This window comes from Cetorhinus maximus, chromosome 12 (genome assembly GCF_964194155.1).
Source record: "Cetorhinus maximus chromosome 12, sCetMax3.hap1.1, whole genome shotgun sequence".
Taxonomy (NCBI): Eukaryota; Metazoa; Chordata; class Chondrichthyes; order Lamniformes; family Cetorhinidae; genus Cetorhinus; species Cetorhinus maximus.
This window is the reverse complement of record NC_135890.1, coordinates 121763904-121787228: the sequence shown is the minus strand read 5'-3', so window position 1 is coordinate 121787228 and position 23325 is coordinate 121763904.

Genomic DNA, 23325 nt, shown 5'->3' with positions numbered 1-23325 from the left:
AAGGAGAAATATAAGCTGGTTTAAGGTGGGGGGGCGGGGGGAGAGAGAAGTTGAAGGTGTGGTGATTGTGGAGATAAGCAAGCAGTGATAGGAGCAGATAATCAAAAGATGTCACAGACAAAAGGATCAAAAAGGTGTTGAAGGTGGTGATATTTGTCTAAGAAAAGTGCTAATTAAGAATGGAAGACAGGATACTCAAAGTACAGCTCTAGTGGGGGTGGGGTGGAAAGACTAACAAGGTTTTAGTTTTAGATTTAAAAATAATGGAAATAGGTGGGGAAAGAAGAATCTATATAAATTATTGAAAAAAAAGGGGGAGGGGGGAGAAACGGGGTGGGGATGGGGGGAGGGGGAGTTTAAGATCTAAAGTTGTTGAATTCAATATTCAGCCAGACCTGCTGAGTTTTTCCAGGTAATTCTGTTTTTGTTTCTAAATACATTTCTGTTCAGTGGGAGGTGTACATCCCCCCTCCCCCCCATTCCTCTTACTGAGCAAGGCATAAAGTTGCCAGATTAATACATCAGTGGACAACAAGTCGACTGATAATGCTGAAGTCAGTTTTGGATTGCACTGAGAAAGGTACGACACAGACACAATGGGCTAAATGGTCATCTTTGGCACTGTAAACTTCTATGGATCTGTGTCACTGTAATATATAATAAATTATATATTTATAATATATTACGTATATTTAAATTATTATATATTTGAACGTCCTTGGTTTTTGTGTGTATTCCTTCAGCATCTCCCCATTTACTGTATACTCCGATTCCTTGTTCCCAATATTCACACTTTTTCACATTAAATTTGATTTCACACATTATCCAATCTGCTAACCTACGTGCCTTCCAAAATTTTTTACAGTCCTGCCAAAACCCTTACGTTAGTGTTGTGAGCACACTTCGAGACTCTCTTTTCCATAACTCAGTCCAATCAATTCATATACACTGAGAACAACTGATCTTTCGTGTTTACTAAATCCAATTGTTCTCCAATCCAAGCAGAACACATTTATTCTAATTTTGTTTCCTGTCCATCAAAAATGTTCTATGCATGCTGCTTACTGCCCTCCCTCTTGGAGTCTGTGCCTGAACTTAGCAGGAATGCTAAGTTTGCTTTCTGTTCTACCCCAATTCCTTCCTTTACTTGTACAATGGAATCAGCTGTTTCTTTGCCTACCTTGTAGAAGTTTTGCCCTTCTCTCCGTCAGGATTTTCATATCTCTCTTTTGCCTTGTTCACCTTCATTGCTTTCCATTTCTCTCCTGGTGTTTGACAAGGCGTTTACTAAAACCCGCTTTCACAGCCATATTTCCTTCCTCAGTGACTGTCTCCATCTCCGACTTACCCCACGTGGATTTCAACTGAAGTTCCATCCCTCATGTTTCGAACCCACCCAGGATTACAGGTATCTCCGGGACATACAACACTCCTTGGACTGCTGTTCTCGTCGCATTCTGAGATCCACACTCAGTGCCATGCACCGCCATATGAACACACACAACCTCTCCCTCCAGCAGCACCGCCACACCCTTTTTCAAAGCTGCGCATGCCCCCAGTTTCATTTTATTCTTCGTCTCATCCGACGCCTCAACAAGAAACTTTGTCTCTTTCTTTCAGGTGCAAAGGAACGCAAGCTCCAACAACTCATCGACACCAACACCCATCCAGGACCCTCCACCCCTGCCTGTCCCTCTGTCCCCACCCCATCTTCCAATCCCAGCCCCAGCCGCGTATTCACTATACCCCCTGACCTTCCCCTCTCCGACGCTGAACATTCAGTGCTCAGCAAAGGACTTAGTTTCATATCCTTACGCCCTCATCTCAATGAATTTCAGGCTCGGCACGATGCTGAACTCTTCTTCCGCCGCCTTCGTCTCCGTGCTCACTTCTTTGGGCAGGAGTCCTCTCCCCGTTCAACGGATTCTTATACCCACCTCCAATATTCTCCCTCCACCTGGACCCCTCCCTCTGGATTCTTACCTTCTCTTGATCTTTTCATTGAGAACTGTCGGCGTGACATTAGTCGTCTCAATTTCTCTGCTCCTCTCACCCATTCTAACCTGTCTCTCTCTGAACTTGCTGCACTCCGTTCTTTCAGGTCCAACCCTGACATTGTCATCAAACCTGCTGACGAGGGTGGTGCTGTTGTTGTCTGGCGCACTGACCTCTACCTCGCACAGGCTGAGCGTCAACTCGCAAACACTTCCTCCTACCTCTCCCTGGACCATGACCCCACCACTGAACATCAAGCCATTGTTTCCAGGACTGTTACTGACATCATCTCCTCTGGAGATCTTCCTTCCACAGCTTCCAATCTGATAGTCTCCCAACCTCGGACGGCCCGCTTCTACCTCCTACCCAAAATCCACAAACAGAACTGTCCTGGCAGACCAATCATGTCAGCCTGTTCTTGCCCCACGGAACTCATTTCTTGCTATCTTGACTCCATTCTCTCTCCCCTTGTCCAGTCCCTTCCCACCTACATCTGTGATTCCTCTGACACCTTACGTCACATCAACAATTTCCAGTTCTCTGGCCCCAACCGCCTCCTCTTCACCATGGACGTCCAATCCCTCTACACCTCCGTCCCCCACCGGGATGGTCTGATGGCTCTCCGCTTCTTCCTTGAACAGAGGCCCGAACAATCCCCATCCACCACTACTCTCCTCCATCTGGCTGGACTTGTTCTCACACTGAACAATTTCTCCTTAAACTCCTCTCACTTCCTCCAAATAAAAGGTGTGGCTATGGGTACCCGCGTGGGCCCCAGCTATGCCTGTCTCTTTATGGGGTATGTGGAACATTCTTTGTTCCAGGCCTACTCCAGCCCCCTCCCACAATTCTTTCTCCGGTATATCGACGATTACTTCGGTGCTGCTTCATGCTCTCGTCTGGACCTGGAAAAATTTATTAATTTTGCTTCCAATTTCCACCCCTCCATCATTTTCACATGGTCCATCTCTGACACTTCCCTTCCCTTCCTTGACCTCTCTGTCTCAATTTCTGGTGATAGACTGTCCACCAATATCCATTACAAGCCTACCGACTCCCACAGCTACCTCGACTACAGCTCCTCACCCCGCTTCCTGTAAGGACTCCATCCCATTCTCTCAGTTCCTTCGCCTCCGTCGCATCTGTTCTGATGATGCCACTTTCAAAAACAGTTCCTCTGACATGTCCTCCTCCTTCCTTAACTGAGGTTTTCCACTCACAGTGGTTGACAGGGCCCTCAACCGTTTCCGGCCCATCTCCCGCGCATCCGCCCTCACACCTTCTTCTCCCTCCCAGAACCATGATAGGGTCTCCCTTGTCCTCACTTATCACCCCACCAGTCTCCGCATTCAAAGGATCATCCTCCACCATTTCCGCCAACTCCAGCATGATGCCACCACCAAACACATCTTCCCTTCACCCCCCCTGGCGGCATTCCGCAGGGATCGTTCCCTCCGGGACACCCTGGTCCACTCCTTCATCACCCCCTACACCTCAACCCCCTCCCACGGCACCTTCCCATGCAACCACAGAAGGTGCAACACCTGCCCCTTTACTTCCCCTCTCCTCACCGTCCAAGGGCCCAAACACTCATTTCAAGTGAAGCAGCATTTCACTTGCACTTCCCTCAACTTAGTCTACTGCATTCGTTGCCCCTAATGCGGTTTCCTCTACATTGGAGAGACCAAACGCAGACTGGGTGACCGCTTTGCAGAACACCTTCGGTCTGTCCGCAAGCATTACCCAGACCTCCCTGTCACTTGCTATTTCAACACTCCACCCTGCTCTCATGCCCACATGTCCGTCCTTGGCTTGTTGCATTGTTCCAGTGAAGCTCAACGCAAACTGGAGGAACAGCACCTCATCTTCCTACTAGGCACTTTACAGCCTTCTGGACTGAATATTGAGTTCAACAATTTTAGATCATGAACTCTCTCCTCCATCCCCACCCCCTTTCCGATTTTCCCCCTCTTTGTTTTTTTCCAATAATTTATATAGATTTTTCTTTTCCCACCTATTTCCATTACTTTTAAATGTATTTCCATCCATTGTTTTATCTCTACCTTTTAGCCTTTTCTGATTCCTTCACCCCACCCCACCCCCACTAGGGCTATCTGTACCTTGCTCGTCCTGCTTTCTACCCTTAATTACCACATTCCTTTAGATAATATTTCCACCTTCAACACCTCTTTGTCCTTTTGTCTGTGACATCTTTTGGTTATCTCCACCTATCACTGGCCCTCTATCCAGCTCTTCTTGTCCCACCATTCCCCCCCACCCAAACCAGCTTATATTTCACCCCTTTTCTATTTTTCCTTAGTTCTGTTGAAGAGTTATGCGGACTCGAAACGTTAACTGTGTTCCTCTCCACAGATGCTGCCAGACCTGCTGAGTTTTTCCAGGCATTTTTGTTTTTGTTTCAGCTGTTTCTTTTTCCTGTTTTTGGTCATTATTTATAATTCAGTGGCAGAGAATGTGTGGATGGTGGTTCAGAACTGGATTTCATTCAGGAATAATGATGGTTGAATATCTTGGGGCAGTACATCTACTATAGTGACACAGATCTATAGAAGTTTACAGTGCCAGAGATGACCATTTAGCCCATTGTGCCTGTGTTGTACCTTTCTCAGTGCAATCCAAAACTGACATCAGCATTATCAGTCAAGTTGTTGTCCACTGATGTATTAATATAGCAACTGAAGCCTTGCTCAGTAGGAGGAGGGGGAGATGTACACCTCCCACTGAACAGAAATGTTTGGCATTAACAAATAAGGTGAGGTAAGAGTGACTGGCCTTGACATCAAGGCAGCATTTGACCAAGTATGGCATCAAGCAGCCCTAGTAAAACTGGAGTCAATGGGTGTTGGGGAAAACTCTCCACTGGTTGGAGTCATACCTAGCACAAAGGAAGATATTTGTGGTTGTTGGAAGTGAGCCATCTCAGCTCCAGGACATCACTGCAGGAGTTCCTCAGGGTAGTGTCCTTGGCCCAACCATCTTCAGCTGCTTCATCAATGACCTTCCTGCCATTATAAGGTCAGAGTGAGGATGATTGCAGAATGTTCACCTTTCGCGACAATTCAAATACTGAAGCAGTCCATTTCCAAATGCAGCAAGGCCTGGATAATATCCAGGCTTGGGCTGACAAGTAACATCCGCGCTATACAAGTGTCAGGCAATGACCATCTCCAACAAGAGAGAATCTAACCATCGCCCCTTGATGTTCAATGGCATTACCATCACTCAATCCCCCACGATCAACATCCTGCGGGTTACCATTGACCGGAAACTGAACTTGACTAGCCATATAAATACTGAGACTACAAGAGCAGGTCAGAGGCTAGGAATTGTGTGATGAGGGACTCACCTCCTGACTCCCCAAAGCCTGTCCACCATCTACAAGGTGCAAACCAGGACTGTGATGGAATACTCCCCACTTGCATGGGTGAATGCAGCTCCCACAACGCTTAAGAAACGTGACACCATCCAGGAGAAAGCAGCCCGCTTGATTGGCACCACATCCACAAACATCCACTCCCTCCACAACCAATGCACAGTGGCAGCAGTGTGTACCGCCTACAAGATGGAAGTTCCTCCTCAAGTCACTCGCCATCCTGACTTGGAAATATATCGCCGTTCCTTCACTGTCTCTGGGCCAAAATCCTCGGACCTCCTTCCTAACAGCGCTGTGGGTGTACCTACACCACACGAACTGCAGTGGTTCAAGAAGGCAGCTCACCACCACCTTCTCAAGGGCAACTAGGGATGGGCAATAAATTCTGGCCCAGCCAGTGAAGCCCACACCCTGTGAATGAATAAAAAATAAATAATTCCAGCAGGGATTTAAGGAGAGCACTCGTTATCCAGGGAACTGCTGTTAGAATTCAGAACTTGCTACTACATGGAGTGGTTGAGGAAAATAGATGCATTAAAAGACAATAAGTACATAAGGGACAAAGGACTAGAAAAATATACTGATGGGGACATGATGAGGAGTGGGAGGCGGCTTCTGTGGAGCATAAGCATCAGTGTGAACCTGTTGAACCACATGGCCAATTTCTCTACTGTAAATTCTATTAATCTCAATAACCTGTAGTTTCCCTATAACTGTATTTTCCTCTGTTTCAAACATCCAATGTTTCCTTACAATTTGCCTCAACTATTCCCTTTAGTGAAGCATCCTCTGCTCCAAAAATCAAAGAATTATCTCCTAACCCCTCTCTGCACTCTCTTGGTGTCAATTTTAAATTGATGCCACTTGTCGCTGACTTCACCTAGCAGTGGAAATTGTCTTCCCCCATTCATTCTAAAAGCATCATAATTTTAAATATAAATATTGCAATGGAAATAATCCCAGTATGGAAGTTTCTCTTCATAAGTATAGTTCCCCATCCTTAGCATCATCCAGGTGAGTCTATGTTGCAATCTATGTGCGCCCTTTCTGGACAGCAATCTAAAAGTGACCTCATGAACATTTTGTATTAATTTATATCTCAGTTTTATTTTGTGCCTCTATTTATATATCTTTGGTCCTTCTCATGGCTTTGTCTATCTGCACTCACAGTCAGACAATTATATATTTGAATGCCTTGGTTTCTGTGTGTATTCACACCCTTCAGCATCTCTCCATTTACTGTATACTCCCGTTCCTTGTTCCCAATATTCACACTTTTTCACCTTAAATTTGATTTCACACGTTATCCAATCTGCTAACCTATGTACCTTCCAGAATTTTTTACAATCCTGCCAAATCGCTTACATTGGTGTTGTGGGCAGACTTCAAGACTCTCTTTTCCATAACTCAGTCCAATCAATTCATATACACTGAGAACAGCTGATCTCTTCTGTGTACTAAATCCAATTATTCTCCAATCCAAGCAGAACACATTTATTCTAATTTTGTTTTCTGTCCACCAAAAATGCCCTTTCTCTTGGAGTCTGTGCCTGAATTTTTCTAACACTACGTTTGTGAGACACCTTTTCAAATACCTTCTGAAAATCCATTTACACTGCATCTTATTGCATTCCCTTTACCTATCCAATCACTGCTTCTTCAAAAACTAAGATCGCAGGTCCCATCTTCAGCAGAATTGTATTCTATCACAGTCATGCCCATATATCTCTCATTATCATTGTACTAGGGACCAACGCTGGTTCAATGAGGAGTGTAGAAGAGCATGCCAAGAACAGCACCAAGAATGCCTGAAAATAAGCGTCAATCTGGTGAAGCAACAACACAGGATTACATGCCTCACATAGACAGCTATGCAATCCCACAGCCATCAAGCCAAAGGCAAAGCTGAAGTATTCACAACCATCTTAAGCCAAAGGTGTCAAGACGGACTGTCATTCTCCATTACAAGTTCCAGTCTTCAGGCAATAACATTCAATCCAGGTGATATCAACAAAATCTGAATGCAATTGATGCATCAAATGTTATGGATCTCAACAACATACTGGCTGTAGTACTAAAGACCCTGGCTCTAGCTAACCTGTTCATGTACAGTTTCATGTACCTACATGACAATATGGAGCATTGCCCAGGAATGTCAGACATATCAAACACTGCCAATTACCACTAAATTGGTCTACCCCCAATCGTTAGTAAAGTGGTGGAAGGAATCAAATGGCACTACAAATAGCATTTACTCACCAGTAATCTGCTCGCCGATGCTCAATTTGGATTCTACGAGGATCACTCAGCCCCAGATCTGTCTGAGGTGTCATTTTTCAGATGGGATGTTAAGCTGAGGCTCTGCCCTCTCAGGCGATGTAAAAGATTTGTTCTGAAGGAGCCCAGTGGAGTTCTTTCCAGTGTTCTGGCCAATACTTATCCCTCAGCCAATATCACTAAAAAAAAAACCAAATAATTTGGCCAGTATCATGTTGCTCTTTGCAGAAACTTGCTGTGCTTGAATTGGCTTTTGTGTTTATCTACAACAGTGACTATACTTCAAAACTACCTCATTAGTTATAAAACGCTTTGAGATGTTCTGAGGTGGTGAAAGGCGCTATATAAATACAAGTCTGTCTTTCTGAGTGTGCTGATGGGAGAAGATGCTGGACACAAGAATTCCTAGAAGAAGAAGATCAAGGTGAATCACCTACCATCTGGTTAACCACAGAGATCAATGAGTCTGCAACAGACCCAGACATGAGGTGAGAAACCACCCCCCCACCCCGCCCCCCCCCCCCCCCCCCCCCCCCCCCACACACCAACCAGCCGTGGGGGAGAGCTCTGGGACCATAGGTCCAAAGTCACTTGTTCCTCCTCACCACACGTCAGGTCTCAAATTATATGCCTCAATATATTCAGACGTTATTATCTGAAATGCATCTACCTAATTAGTATTTGAATCAGTCAAAGCTAACTGCTTTTGCACTCTCCCCAGGGAGCTTGTTTCATATCTTTATCTTTCAGGCACTGAAATATAAATTTGCACATTTTTTTTGAGAAAAACCAGACCAGTCAGGTCGATAGAGTCACAGAATGACACAGCACAGAAGGAGACCATTTGGCCCATCTTACCTCTGCTGCCTCTTTGAAAGAACTATCCAATAAATCTTGCCACCCTGCCCTTTCCCCATAGCTCTTCATTGTTTTTTTTATCAATTCCCTTTTGAAAGTTGTTGAATCTGCTTCCACTGCCTTTTCAGAAAGTGCAGTCCAGATTATAACTCAGACAGCTTTCGACAACTTCAGAACATGAGCTCGCTCCTCCATCTCTTCCAGGCAGTGGTGTTCCCATTTATCTGCTGTCCTAATCCTTCTAGACGGTAGTGGTCATGGGTTTGGAAGGTGCTGTTTAAGGAGCCTTGGTGAATTCCTGCAGCCTATCTTGTAGATGGTACACACTGCTGCTACTGTGCGTTGGTGGCGGAGGGAGTGAATGTTTGTGGGTGTGGCGCCAATCAAGTGGGCTGCTTTGTCTTGGACAGTGTCAAGGTTCTTGAGTGTTGTGGGAGCTGCACTCATCCAGGCAAGTGGAGAGTATTCCATCACACTCCTGACTTATGCCTTCTAGATGATGGACAGGCTTTGGGGAGTCAGGAGGTGAGTTACTCGTCTCACGATTCCTAGCCTCTGACCTGCTCTTGTAGCCACAGTATTTATATGGCTAGTCCATTTCAGTTTCTGGTCAATGGTAACCCCCAGGATGCTGATAGTGGGAGATTCAGTGATGGTAATGCCATTGAACATCAAGGGGCGATGGTTAGATTCTCTCTTTTTGGAGATGGTCATTGCCTGGCACTTGTGTGGCATGAATGTTACTTGCCACTTGTCAGCCCAAGCCTGGATATTATCCAGGTCTTGCTGCATTTGGATTTGGACTGCTTCAGTATCTGAGGAGTTGCAAATGGTGCTGAACATTGTGCAATCATCAGCGAAAATCCCCACTTCAGGCTTTATGATGGAAGGAAGGTCATTGATGAAGCAGCTGAAGATGATTTGGCCGAGGACACTACCCTAAGGAACTCCTGCAGTGATGCTCTGGAGCTGAGATGATTGACCTCCAACAACCACAACCATCTTCCTTTGTGCTAGTTATGACTCCAACCAGCAGAGAGTTTTCCCCCTGCTTCCCATTGACTCCAGTTTTGCTAGGGCTCGTTGATATAAAATTATGTAAACTCAGTAAAATGTAGCCTTGATGTCAAGGGCAGTCACTCTCACCTCACCTTAGGAGTTCAGCTCTTTTGTCCATGTTTGAACCAAGGCTGTAACGAGGTCAGGAGCTTAGTGGCCCTGGCGGAACCCAAACTGGGCATCAGTGAGCAGGTTACTACTAAGCAAGTGCCACTTCATAGCACTGTTGATGACCCCTTCCGTTACTTTACTGATGATTGAGGGTGGGCTGTTAATTGGCTGGGTTGGATTTGTCCTTTTTTGTGTACAGGACACATCTGGGCAATTTTCCACATAGCCGGGCAGATGCCAGTGTTGTAGCTGTACTGGAACAGCTTGGCTAGGGGCGCATCAAGTTCTGGAGCACAAGTCTTCAGTACTATTGCAGGAATATTGTCAGGGCCCATAGCCTTTGCACTGTCCAGTGCCTTCAGCCATTTCTTGATATCACGTGGAGTGAATCGAATTGGCTGAAGACTGGCATCTGTGATGCTGGGGACCTCCAGAGGAGGCTGAGATGGATCATCCACTCAGCACTTCTGGCTGAAGATTGTTGAAAATGCTCCAGCCTCATCTTTTGCACTGATGTGCTGGGCTCCTCTATCATTGAGGATGGGAATATTTGTGGATCTTCCTCCTCCAGTGAGTTGTTTAATTGTTGTCCACCATTCACCACTGGATGTGGTAGGACTGCAGAGCTTAGATCTGATCTGTTGATTGTGGGATTGCTTAGCTCTGTCTATCACTTACTGCTTATGCTGTTTGGCACGCAAATAGCCCCGAGTTATAGCTTTACCAGGTTGACATCTCATTTCTTGGCTTGCCTGGTGCTGCTCTTGGCATGCCCTCTTGCACTGTTCATTGAACCAGGGGTGACCCCCTGGCTTGATGGTAATGGTAGAGTGGGGGACATGCTGAGCCATGAGGTTACAGATTGTGTTCGAGTACAGCTCTGCTGCTGCTGATGGCCCACAGCACCTCATGGATGCCCAGCCTTGAGTTACTAGATTTGTTCGAACTCTATTCCGTTTAGCACGGTGGTAGTGCCACACAACACAATGGAAGGTATCCTTAACGTGAAGGTGGAACTTTGTCTCCACAATGACTGTGCGGTGGTCACTCCTACCGATACTATCGTGGACAGATGCATCTGCGCCAGACAGGTTGGTGAGGATGAGGTCAAGTATGTTTTTCCCTCTTCTTGGTTCCCTTACCATCTGCCGCAGACCCAGTCTAGCAGCTATGTCCTTTAGGACTCGGCCAGCTCGGTCAGTAGTGGTGCTACCGAGACACTCTTGGTGATGGATATTGAAGTCCCCCACCCAGATCACATTCTGCACCCTTGCCATCCTCAGTGCTTCCTCCAAATGGTGTTCAACATGGAGGAGCACTGATTCATCAGCTGAGGGAGGGCGGTACGTGGTAATCAGCAGGATATTTTCTTGCCCATGTTTGACCTGATGCCATGAGACTTCATGGGGTCTGGAGTCAATGTTGAGGACTCCCAGGGCAACTCCCTCCTGAGTGTATACCACTTTGATGCCACCTCTGCTGGGTCTGTCCTGCCGGTGGGACAGGACATACCCGGAGATGGTGATGGTGGTGTCTAGGACAAGATCTGTAAGATATGATTCCATGAGTATGACTATGTCAGGCTGTTGCTCTACTAGTCTATAAGACAGCCCTCCCAATTTTAACCCCAACCCCCAGATGCAAATAAGAAGGACTTTGCAGTGTTGATGGAGCTGAGTTTGCTGTTGTCGTTTCCAGTGCCTAGGTCGAGGCCAGGAGGTCCGTCCAGTTTCATTCCTTTTTTGAGACTTTATAGTGGCTTGATACAACTGAGTGGCTTGCTAGGCCATTTCAGAGGTCATTTAAGAGTCAACCACATTGCTGTGGGTCTGGAGTCATATGTAGGCCAGACCAGGTAAGGATGGCGGATTTCCTTCCCTAAAGGACATTAGTGAGCCAGATGGGTTTTTACAACATTCGACAATGGTTTCATGGCCATCATTAGCGATTGTTGTAAAAACCCATCTGGTTCACTTCAGTGGTGGGGAAACTTCTAGACACAATAATCCAGAAAAAAATAGTCACATGGACAAATGTGGGATAATTAAGGAAAGCCAGCATGGATTTCTTAAGGGAAAATAATGTTTAACTAACTTGATGGAGTTTTTTGAAGGGGCAGCAGAGAGGGTTGTTGAGGGCAATGCTCATGATGTGGTGTACATGGACTTCTACAAGGCATTTGATACAGTGCCACACAACAGTCATGTGAGCAAAGTTATTGCCCTTGGAATAAAAGGGACAGCAGCAATGTGGATATAAATTAGCTGAGTGACAGAAAACAAGAGAGTTTTGGTTAATGGATGTTTCTCGGGGTGGAGGAAGGTTTGTAGTGGGGTACCCTTGCTTTTCCTAATATATATTAATGACCTAGACCTTGGTGTACAGGGCACGGTTTCAAAATTTACAAATGATACAAAGCCTAGAAGCATTGTGAACTGTGAGGAGGATAGTGTAAAACTTCAAAGGGACATAGACAAGTTGGTGGAATGGGTGGGCAGCTGGCAGATAAAGTTCAATGTGGAGAAGTGTGAAGTGATTCATTTTGGTAGGAAGAACACAGAGAGACAATATACAGTAAAGTGTACAACTCTAAAGTGTATGCAGGAGCAGAGGGTCCTGGGTGTATATATGCACAAATCATTAAAAGTGACAGGTTGAGAGTGTGGTTGGTAAAACATACAGTATCCTAGGCTTTATTAATAGGGGCATAGAAAACGAACATACGAAATAGGAGTAGAAGTGGGCCATTCGGCCCCTCCAGCTTGCTCCGCCATTCAGTAAGATCATGGGTGATCTGTTTGTGTTTTGAATTCCACATTCCCATCGACTTTCGATAACCTTTGATTCCCTTGTCTAGCAAGAATCTATCTACCTCCACAAATACCTGGCCTAAGAGAAGTATTCTTTGAACAACTCAGCCTTTTTAAGACTCTCGGTCAGTGTGTATGGGGCGTTAGGAGGGGTTGGCTGGGGGTGCCTTAGAAGCAAACTGCAAGGAAAAGACTTTCCCTCTATGCCCCGCCTTTGTGTTAAACCTTCCTAAGAAACGTCTCATCAGGATAAATCATCTGTTTTATTTTGAGAATTCGCAAAGTTGTGAGAAGTAAGAGTCATCAAGGACAAGTTTCACCAAAAAAAAAATCCATCTGAAGGAACTTCCAGACCTATTGTGACCTGAGTTCTGTCAGATCAACAACGTCGAGATCTCTTCAAATTTTATCCTTTTAAAAGAAACATTCCCATCCTCCAGCCTCTGTGTTTGTGTTGCCCTGTTTTGTGTTTGTGTGAGTGCATGGTGGTTCGAATATAGGGGAAAATTGTTACATTCTAAACTGCAACTTGTATGTTAACTGGTTTATTAACTTGTTTTTAAAAGGTCGTTTGTTTTATAATAAATCATTATTTCTTTGTGTTTACTGAAAGAAGCCTGGTTAGAGTTTTTTTTATGCTGGAAATAACTATATCAAATTGGCCAGTTTTGTGGGTGGGTTAAACGTTTAAACTATTGTTACGACCTGTGTTGAAGTGGGACTAGAATTAACTGTGTATTCCTCCCATCATGGTCCGTAACATAAGATTGGAATTCCTCATGGGAATTGAAGCACGGACAACAAGTGTTTGAATGCAGATTAATGATAATTGTTAAAAGACAGATACCAGGTTTCTGATTCATTGGTAACCGACATGGCTTTGGAAGTTGCTATGAATCTTTTAAAGATGGAAGATTTATCCCTTACTGGTTTACAGAAGTAACCAAGGCTAAGCTAAGGGAATTGGCAGATAAATTGAAGTTAGAATTAACCGAAGAGGCGAGAGGGATAGTCATAAAGGGAGAGGAAGTACTCGAAGGGTTGAAATCCTTGAAGGTTGATAAGTCACCAGGGCCAGATGGATTGTTTCTGAGGCTGCTGAAGGAAGTCAGGGAGGAGATAGCAGATGCTCTGAGGATGATTTTCCAATCTTCACTAGATACAGGGGAGGTACCGGAGGACTGGAGAAATGCAAAGTATTTCCATTGTTTAAAAAGGGATCAAAGGAAATGCCAAACAATTATAGGCCAGTTAGTCTTACATCGGTGGTGAGAAAATTAGTAGAATAAATCCTGACAGATAGGATTAACTGTCATGTGCAAAGGCATGGACTAGTCAGGAATGGTCAGCATGGATTTGTTAAAGGAAGGTCTTGCCTCACAAATTTGATTGAATTCTTTGAGGAAGTGTCAAGAAGGGTTGATGAAGGTAGTGCAGTGGATGTTGTGTACATGGATTTTAGCAAGGCATTTGACAAGGTCCCACATGGCAGATTGGTCAGGAAAGTAAAAGCCCATGGGATTCAGGGTAATGTGGCAAACTGGATAAAAGGTTGGCTTTGTAACAGGAAACAAAGGGTAATGGTCGATGGATGCCCTTGCGAATGGAAAGTTGTCTCAAGTGGTGTTCCACAGGGCTCGGTGTTGGGACTCTTGCTGTTTGTGTTATATATTAACGATTTGGACGTGAACCTGGGGGGCATGATTGGGAAATTTGCAGATGATACAAAGATTGGCTGAGTAGTGGATAGAGTAGAGGATAGCCATAATCTCCAAAACGATATAGATGGGTTGGTAGAGTGGGCGGTAAAGTGGCAGATGGATTTTAACATAGAGAAGTGTGAGGTCATACATTTAGGGAGGTCAAACAGTTACAGGGATGACACAATAAATGGGAATATACTAAGAGGGGTAGATGAAGTGAGAGATCTTGGCGTACAAGTACACAGGTCCCTGAAGGCAGCAGTTCAAGTAGACAAGGTTGTAAAGAAGGCATATGGAATGCTCTCCTTCATTAGCAGAGGTATAGAATATAAAAGTAAGGATATAATGTTGGAATTGTATAAAACACTGGTGAAGCCACAACTGGAGTATTGTATGCAGTTCTGGTCACCACATTACAGGAAGGATGTAATAGCTCTGGAGAGAGTGCAGAGGAGGTTTACAAGAATGTTGCCAGGGTTAGAAAAGTGTAGCTACGAGGAGAGATTGGATAGGTTGGGGTTATTTTCCTTAGAACAAAGAAGGCTGAGAGGTGACTTGATTGAGATGCCCAAAATTGAGGGGAATAGATAGCGTGGACAGTATAAAATTGTTTCCCTTGTTGGAGAATTCTTGACCCAGCGGACATAGATTCAAGATAAGTGGCAGAAGGTGTAAGGGGGACATGAGGAAGAACTTTTTTACGCAGAAGGTAGTGGGTGTCTGGAATTCGCTGCCCGAGTTGGTGGTCGAGGCAGAAACTCTAAACTCTTTTGAAAAGGGATCTGCACCTTAAGTGCTGTAAGCTGCAGGGCTATGGGCTGGGTGCAGGAAGGTGGGATTAGAAAGAGCACCTAGGTGCCCTCGGGCTGGCATGGATAAGATGGGCCGAATGGCCTCCTTCTGTGCTGTAACTTTTCTATGGTTCTATGGAAGCAGACGCAGTGGAGATAATGGCGCAGCATTTGAAACTGGAAGGGATACAAGAGCGATCACATTCTCCAGGGGGTGAGCCAAGTGAGATAGCTAGGATTTGGTTGCAAATGAAGCAGCTTGTACACGAGAAAGAAATGGAGAAACTTAAACCTGAATAGGAAAGAGCAGAAAGAAAAAGAGCATTTAAGCAGCTAGAACTGGAAGCTCAGGCAAGCGAGAAGAAACGAGGAAAGGAACACCAGCTTAAATGGCTGAAATTTAAAGCAGAGGCACCAGGTGCTGGGGGACCTTTTGTGGACAGAAGAACTTAGCTGTACCCAGAGCCCATTGGGAAGATGTTTAAATTTGTACGTTGCCCTTCCGAAGTTTGATGAAAGGGATTTAGAGGCATTCTTCATTTCATTTGAGAAGTTAGCTAAGCAAATGAAGTGTCCAAAAGGAAACTGGACATTGCTCCTGCAAAGTAGATTAGTGGGCAGAGCTCATATGATTTTTTGCATCACTTTCGGAAGAGGCGTCTATGGATTACGATGCAGTAAAGAAGGATATACTTAGTGCATATGAGTTGGCCCCTGAGGCATACGGGCCGAAATTTTGAAACATAAGGAATCAGTCTGGGCAGGCCCACATTGAATTTGAAAGGGTAAAGCAAACTAGCTTTGACTGTTGGATACGGGCACTAAAGATAGAGGCCATGAAGAGAAATAATTCTCCTGGAGGAATTTAAAAATTCACCCCCCACCCACTCCCCAGGAGTAAAAACTCATGTAGAGAACTAGAAGGTTTCAACAGCTAGACGGGCAGCGGAGATGGATGCTGTTTACACGCTTGTCTGTAAATCCAAACCCTTTCACCATCACCCCCACAAATCCAAGAAGGATAGAAAGTGGGAGGGTGAAAGGGAAGGCAAGTGGCCAGGGAAGAGAAGGGACAACTGGGAATGTGCTGAAATCCCCTCCTCAGAGGGACAACTGGGAATGTGCTGAAATCCCCTCCTCAGAGGGACAACTGGGAATGTGCTGAAATCCCCTCCTCAGACCAGAAAGGGAAGTTCTGAGGGTGGGAGTGATGCCCGAAGGCCTGAATGATTCCATTGTAACAAGGCGGGACACATTCAGGATAATTGCTGGAAGTTGCATGGAAAATCCATGGGACTTATGGGGGTACGTAAAAGTGATTCAGAAAAAAAACCCTGACTGAAAATACAACTGAGCAAGTTGTAATGTTAACTTCAGCTGTGAGCCCAAGTGTGATCACTGCTGTGAGTGTGGGTGAGGTTAACAAGATACCTGAAAGCTACGGGAAATTCTTGTCAAAAGGAAAAGTAACTCCTTATTCCTCAAGTGAAGCAGATAAACCTATAGTTATACCTGGGGACACAGGGTCTCAAACTCTTTGCTGGGGAAGGACCTGACTTTTCCACCAGAGAGTTCACTAAATGCCAAGGTTTTAGTGAATGGTATTGGCGGGGAGTATATCCCCATACCTTTGCATTGGGTGCACCTGGAGTGTGACCTAATGTTTGGAATGGTAACAGTAGGAGTTGTTCATAGTTTGCCTGTAGACGGAATTGACTTACTCCTCGGAAATGATTTGGCTAGAGTGAAAGTAGTAGCTCCTCCAGTAGTTACGGAAAGACCAAATGAGGTCAAGGAGACAGAGCAGTTGCAGGAAAGTGTTCCAGAAATTTTCCTCCTTATGTAGTGACCCAAGCAATGGCTAAACAAGCTCCACCATCAGAGGTAAAACTGACACCACAAACGGATATTTGAATATCTGAACTTTCTTTGCAGATTTGGACAATCTGAAGGAAATGTTCAGTAAGTCGTCTCAGATTGAGGCTCAGCAAGCCGACCCAGAGTTAGGTAAATTGGCACAATCAGCTCAAACCGAAACTGAAGCAGAAGTGGTTCCAGAATGCTACTCTATTAACAGTGGGATTCTGACGATGAAGTGGAAACCTCCTCACAGACCTGCAGACAAAGAGTGGACGGTGGTTCATCAGATAGTGGTACCACCCAAACATTGTCAGGAAGCATTAAGGAAAGCTCATGAGATTCTTGTGGCAGGACACTTAAGGATCCGAAAGACCCAAGCACGTATAAGTCAACAGTTTTACTGGCCAGGTCTTCACAAGGACATGGTGCAGTTTTGTAAAACATACCATATGTGCCAGATGGTGGGAAAACCACAACATGCAATCAAACCGGCACCTTTAATTCCCATACCAGTTTTATGAGAACCATTTAGTAGGGTATTAGTAGACTGTGTGGGACTGTTACCAAAAACGAAAGCAGGACACCAGTATATCCTTACTATGACGAATATGACAACTCGATTTCCAGAAGCCATCCCTTTAAGAACGATTACAGTTAAAGTGGTGGTAGGGAAGTTAACTCAGTTTTTTACGAGATATGGATTACTGATGGAGATCCAGTCAGATCAAGGTTCCAATTTTATGTCTAATCTTTTATAAAACATAATAAGTAGTTTGGTTATAAAATAGTTAAAGTCCACGGTATACCATCCACAGACACAGGGAGCATCAAAATTCTCAAAACAATGATTAAAGCATATTGTCATGAATATCCCCATGATTGGGACAAAGGATTGGACTTTCTATTGTCTTCCACCCGAGATTCACCAAATGAATCTACCGATTTTAGTCCTTTTGAATTAATCTATGGGCACGAGATAAGAAGGCCTCTGAAATTAATCAAAGATAAGTTTTTAGGACAGAGGGATGAATCCTGTATAGTAGATTACTTGTCCATGTTCCAGGGACGGCTCAGGGAGCCTGAAAAGTGGCTCAAGAACATCTTAAAGTTTCTCAACCAAAGATGAAGGAACGGGCAGATAAAAAAAAACTGAGACCTGAACATTTCAATCAGAGGATGAAGTATTGGTGTTATTGCCTTTACAGGAAGATCCTCTGATAACACGGTTCAGTGGTCCATACAAGGTAGTTAAGAGGGTTAGTAAAGTAAGTTATTTGATCGACACCCCAGATTGCAGGAAAAAGAATTGGCTACATCACATCAACATGTTGAAACCATACCATTGTAGGAAGGAGGATAGGAATGAGCAGGCATGTCGAGTAGTAAGGAGAGTGGAGGATGAAAGAGACAGAGAGAGGTCAAAGACAATTTTAACCCATGAACCGGTGTTGGCTGCCCCTAACTTCACTCAGCCCTTCAAGGTGGCAATCGATGCCAGTGACTTGGTGGTAGGTGCAGCCTTATTACAAGAAGATGAATCAGGCATAGAAAAGCAGTGGGATACTTTTCTAAAAAAGATCAATCGGCATCAAAAAGACATTCTGCCATAGAACAGGAAACCCTGGGATTGTTACTGGCCTTTATAGAAAAGTTTAAGACCTAGAATATCAGACTGTTTCGATGGAGTTTGCTGCTACAGCCTGATAACTTGAAGGTTGACCCTATTGCTGGAAAGGACAATGTAATTACTGATGTGTTATCCTGAATGTAATTTGTTAGTATAATATAGAAATAAAGGAATCAGAACCTATGCAGAGACTCTGTATGAGGAGTGGGTGAGAATGGGTGAGTGCATGTTTAAAAGTTTTATATATATGTTGTATGTTTTTCTATATGTTTTGTAATGAAATGCATTTGAAAATGGTGTTTCATTCCTTACGGATAGAGGCGTGTGAGGAATCCACTTTTGGAAGATTTGAAGGACATTAAATTTTGGACATTCTTCCTCCTGAGTTATTTTTTAAAAGTTTACAATATTAATTCAGAGCTGTGACTATGCCATTCTTCCAGAAACCACGAGTCAAGATAGATGTCCGGCAGGGAGCACCTCGGGAGGGAAGAGATACTTTATAAATCTAAATTAACAAAGAACTGCTGTTGCCAGGCTAAAGACTCTTGCTGATTGGTTAAAAACACCTGGCCTAAGAGAGCATTCTTTCAACATCTCAGTCTTTTTAAGACTTATGGTCAGTGTGTGTGCGGGTGGGGGTGGGGGGTGTGCCTTAGAAGCAAGCTGCAAGGAAAAGCCTCTCTCTTTTCCTCTCTCTGCCTCACCTTTGTGTTAAACTTTCCGATGAAACGTCTCATCAGGATAAATCATCTGTTTTATTTGAAGAGCTCACAAAATAGTGATAAGAGTCATCAAGGAGTCTGAAGGAACTTCCAGACCTATTGTGACCAGAATTCTGTTAGATCAACAGTGTCGAGATTTCTTTGAATTTCATTCCTTTAAAAGAAATGTTCCCATCCTCCAGCCTCTGCAGGGGACGGTGTTTGTTTTGCCCTGTTTTGTGTTTGTGTGTGTGTATGGGGGTTCGAATACCTTTTTTTTTAAAAAGGTAAAATTGTTATACTTCTAAATTACAAATTGTATGTTAACCAGTTTATTAAATTAGGGGAGGTGGTGGCATACTGGTATTGTCGCTGGACTGGTATTTCAGAGACCCAGGGTAATGCTATGGGGACCTGGGTTCAAATCCCATCTAAGGCAGATAGTGGAATTTGAATTCAATAAATATCTGGAAGTCTAATGATGACCACGAAACCATTGTCAATTGTTGTAAAAGCCCATCTGGTTCACTAATGTTCTTTAGGGAAGGAAATCTGCTGGCCTACATGTGACTCCAGCCCCACAGCAATATGACTGACTCTTAAAAAAAGAAGTACCCTCTGAAGATGGGCAATAAAATGCTGGCCTAGCCAGCGACACCCATATCCCACGAATGAATTTAAAAAAAACTTGTTTTTAAAAAGTATTTTGTTTTATAATTAATTATTATATCCTTGTGTTTACTGGAATATGCCTGGTTAGAGGTTTTATGCTACAAATAACAGTATCAAAGGGTAACAATTGGCCAATTTTGTGGGTGAATTAAGCACTTAAACTATTGTTATGACCTGTGGAGAAATGGGGCTAGAATTAACTGCACACTCCTCCCGTCTTGGTTCGTAACAGTATCCATCTGCAACCTCCTTCTGTCCTCTACTTTCCTACCTACCTTTGTGTCATCTGCAAATTTAGCTACTATGCCTTCATTGATATAAATTGTAAAATGTTGAGGCCCCAGCACAGACTCTTGCAGGACTCCACTTGTCACATCCTGCCACTCAGAAGACTCATTTATGCATACTTTGTTTTCTGCCAGCCAGCCAACCTTCTATCCATGCTAATATGTTACCCCCTACACCATGAGCTTTTATTTTCCGCAATAACCTTTAATGTGGCACCTTATCAAATGCCTTCTGGAAATCCAAGTACAGCGAATCTACAGGCTCCCCTTTATCCACTGCGCATGTTACTCCTTCAAGGAACTCCAGTAAATTGGTTAAACGTGATTTCCCTTTCACAAAACCATGCTGATTCTTCACAATTACCTTGAGTTTCTCTTAAGTGCCCAGTTATGACCTCCTTAATGACCAACTCTAACACTTTCCCCATGACAGACATCAAGCTAACTAGCCTATAGTTTCCTGTTTTCTGCCTCCCTCCCTTCTTGAATAGAGGAGTTACATTTGCTACTTTCCAATCTGATGGAACCTTTCCAGAATCTAGGGAGTTTTAGAAAATTAACACCAGCGCATCTACTACCTCATTAGCCACTTCTTCTAAGAACCTAGGATGAAGTCCATCAGGACCCAGAGACTTGTCAGCCCGCAGTTCAATCAGTTTGCTCAGTACCGCTTCCCTAGTGATTGTAATTTCACCAAGTTCCCCTGTCCCTTCCACCTCCTGAATCATAGCTATTACTGAAATGTTTTTGTATCCCGTATAATGAAGATAGAAGCAAAATAATTGTTCATTTCACCCCTCATTTCCTTATTATCTACCATTAACTCCCCACTGTCATTCTCCAGAGGACCAACACTCACTTTACTTACTCTTTTCCTTTTTATAAACTTTTAGAAACTCTTGCTATCCGTTTTTACATTTCTAGCTAGCTTCCTCTCATACTCTAATGTTTTTCTCCTGATTAATCTTTTAGTCATTCTCTGCCAATCTTTATATTCTGACCAATCACCTGACCTGTCACATCTTTGCGCAGTTATATGCGTTTTCCTTGAGTTTGATACTTTTCTTAACTTATTTAGTTAACCACGGATGGTGGGTCCAGCCCTTAGAATTTTTCTTTACAGTAGGATTATACTTATTCTGAATATTTTGAGATATCTCCTTAAATGTCTGGCACTGCTTCTCTATTGATCTATCTGCTAGCCTAGTATCCCGGTTTACTTCAGCTAGCTCAGCTTTCATGCCCACGTAGTTGCCCTTATTTAAGTTTAAAATACTAGTCTTAGACCCACTCTTCTCCCTTTGAAACTGGACGTAAAATTCAATCATATTGTGGTCACTGCCTTTACTCTGAGGTCATTAATTCTGTCACATTACACAATACCAAGTCTAGTATAACCTGCTCTCTGGCTGGTCCCAGAACATGCTGCTCTAAGAAACTATCTCAAAAGCATTCCATGAACTCCTCATCCAGGCTACTACTGCCAATCTGATTTTTCCAGTTGATATGTAGATTAAAATCAGCCATGATTATTGCTGTTCCTTTATCACAAGCACAATGCAAGAGCAAGGAGATTACATTGAACTTGTATAGGTCACTAATTCAGCCTCAGCAGAGAATTGTGTCCTGTTCTGGGCATCGCACTTGAGGAAGGATGTGAAGACATTGGAGGGAGTGCGGAAAAGATTGATATGAATGGTTCCAGCGATGAGGAACTTCAGTTATGTAGATAGATTTGAAAAGTTAGGACTGTTTTCCTTGGAGAAGAGAAGGCTGAGAGGAGATTTGATAGAGGTGTTCAAAATCATGAGGGTTCTGGAATGAGTAAATGGGGAAAAGCTGAAACGGTCAAAAATGAGAGGGCACAGTGTTACAATCTCAGTTGATATTAACACTGGACAAGTCAAATCCCATAGTGAAGCTTGGCTTGAGAGATCCTAACATTTTTTAAGAAACTGTGGAGGTAAGTTATTGAACAAATTCACAAGAGTTTTAGTTTGCTGATGAACTTTTAACAGAAAGAATAAAGCATTTATTAAACAAGAAAAATGAACTGTACTACAACAAACTAAAAAGTTTGAAAGAACTCAATTCAAACACAAGAAAATGATTCAAATATTCAGTATTCCTTCACTCCAGCTACATCTTTACAGAAACATACAAATTTGGAAAGATAACGCAATTTACCATATCTGTCTTATACTCTAATATTCAGGGTAAGTATGTGGTACATGTGAACCAGTTGGCGACTGTGGTCAGAAACACCACATTCCAAATGTAAATGACAGATTCGACCAAAGCAGATTCTATGGATTTCTCAGCAATCCACCCAGACGCTTGTCATACCATGAGCCAACCGGCCTCACTGAATCTGTCTTTCTCACAAAGGGTTTCCAATCTCTGCATTTGAAACTCGCCTGGGAATTCTCGCCTCTCTCAGACAGCTTCAACCAGGATCCATCTCCAGGGTTTCAGTCTCGCCCTCTGAGATTCCTTTCCCCTGGATCTCCGCATACACTCAAGCTTTGCCCTCCAAGCACACGTTCGGATCTTCCGCCGTGTCAAGCAGAACATCACTGCTCCCAAGGGCACCCTTTGTCCTTAATGTCCTGCAGCACAGAGTCACCAACCTTTGGCTGCCCTCTCAGATTTTCGGACTTCTCTCGAGCCCACTTTGCTCCAAGTCTGCTCCTTGCAGCTTGCCTTCTTTAATGCGGAGCCTATTGCTCTGCTCTTCTCAGCTTTACTTAACAGGACCTGGTTCTGATCTCTGTGCTTGTCCCTGACCGGGAACCTTCTTCAGGGACCTGTTTCTGCCCTGGTTTGGGATCATCTTCTTCGTTTGGGACCTTCTCCCTGTCCCCCTCCTCCCCATGCCCTGCTCCTTGGGACACCTTCTCTGCCATGGTGCGCCTGTTCAGGTCCACCTGGCCTCCAGTTTCACGCTGTTTCGCTTTTCTTTTTCTTCTCTGTATGTGTGCAGGGCCCGATCTCAGCCTGAAGATGTGAAAATGGATGAACTGCGCAGGGAGGGCACATGCACAGGAAGCCCGAGGCCCATTGGGAACTGTAGTTCCTGAACTCCAAACTCCCAATTTAGGTAAGTATTCTTGGATTTTCTAACAACAGATTTAAAGTCATTGGCAAAAGAAGCAAAAGTGTTATGAGAAAAAACTT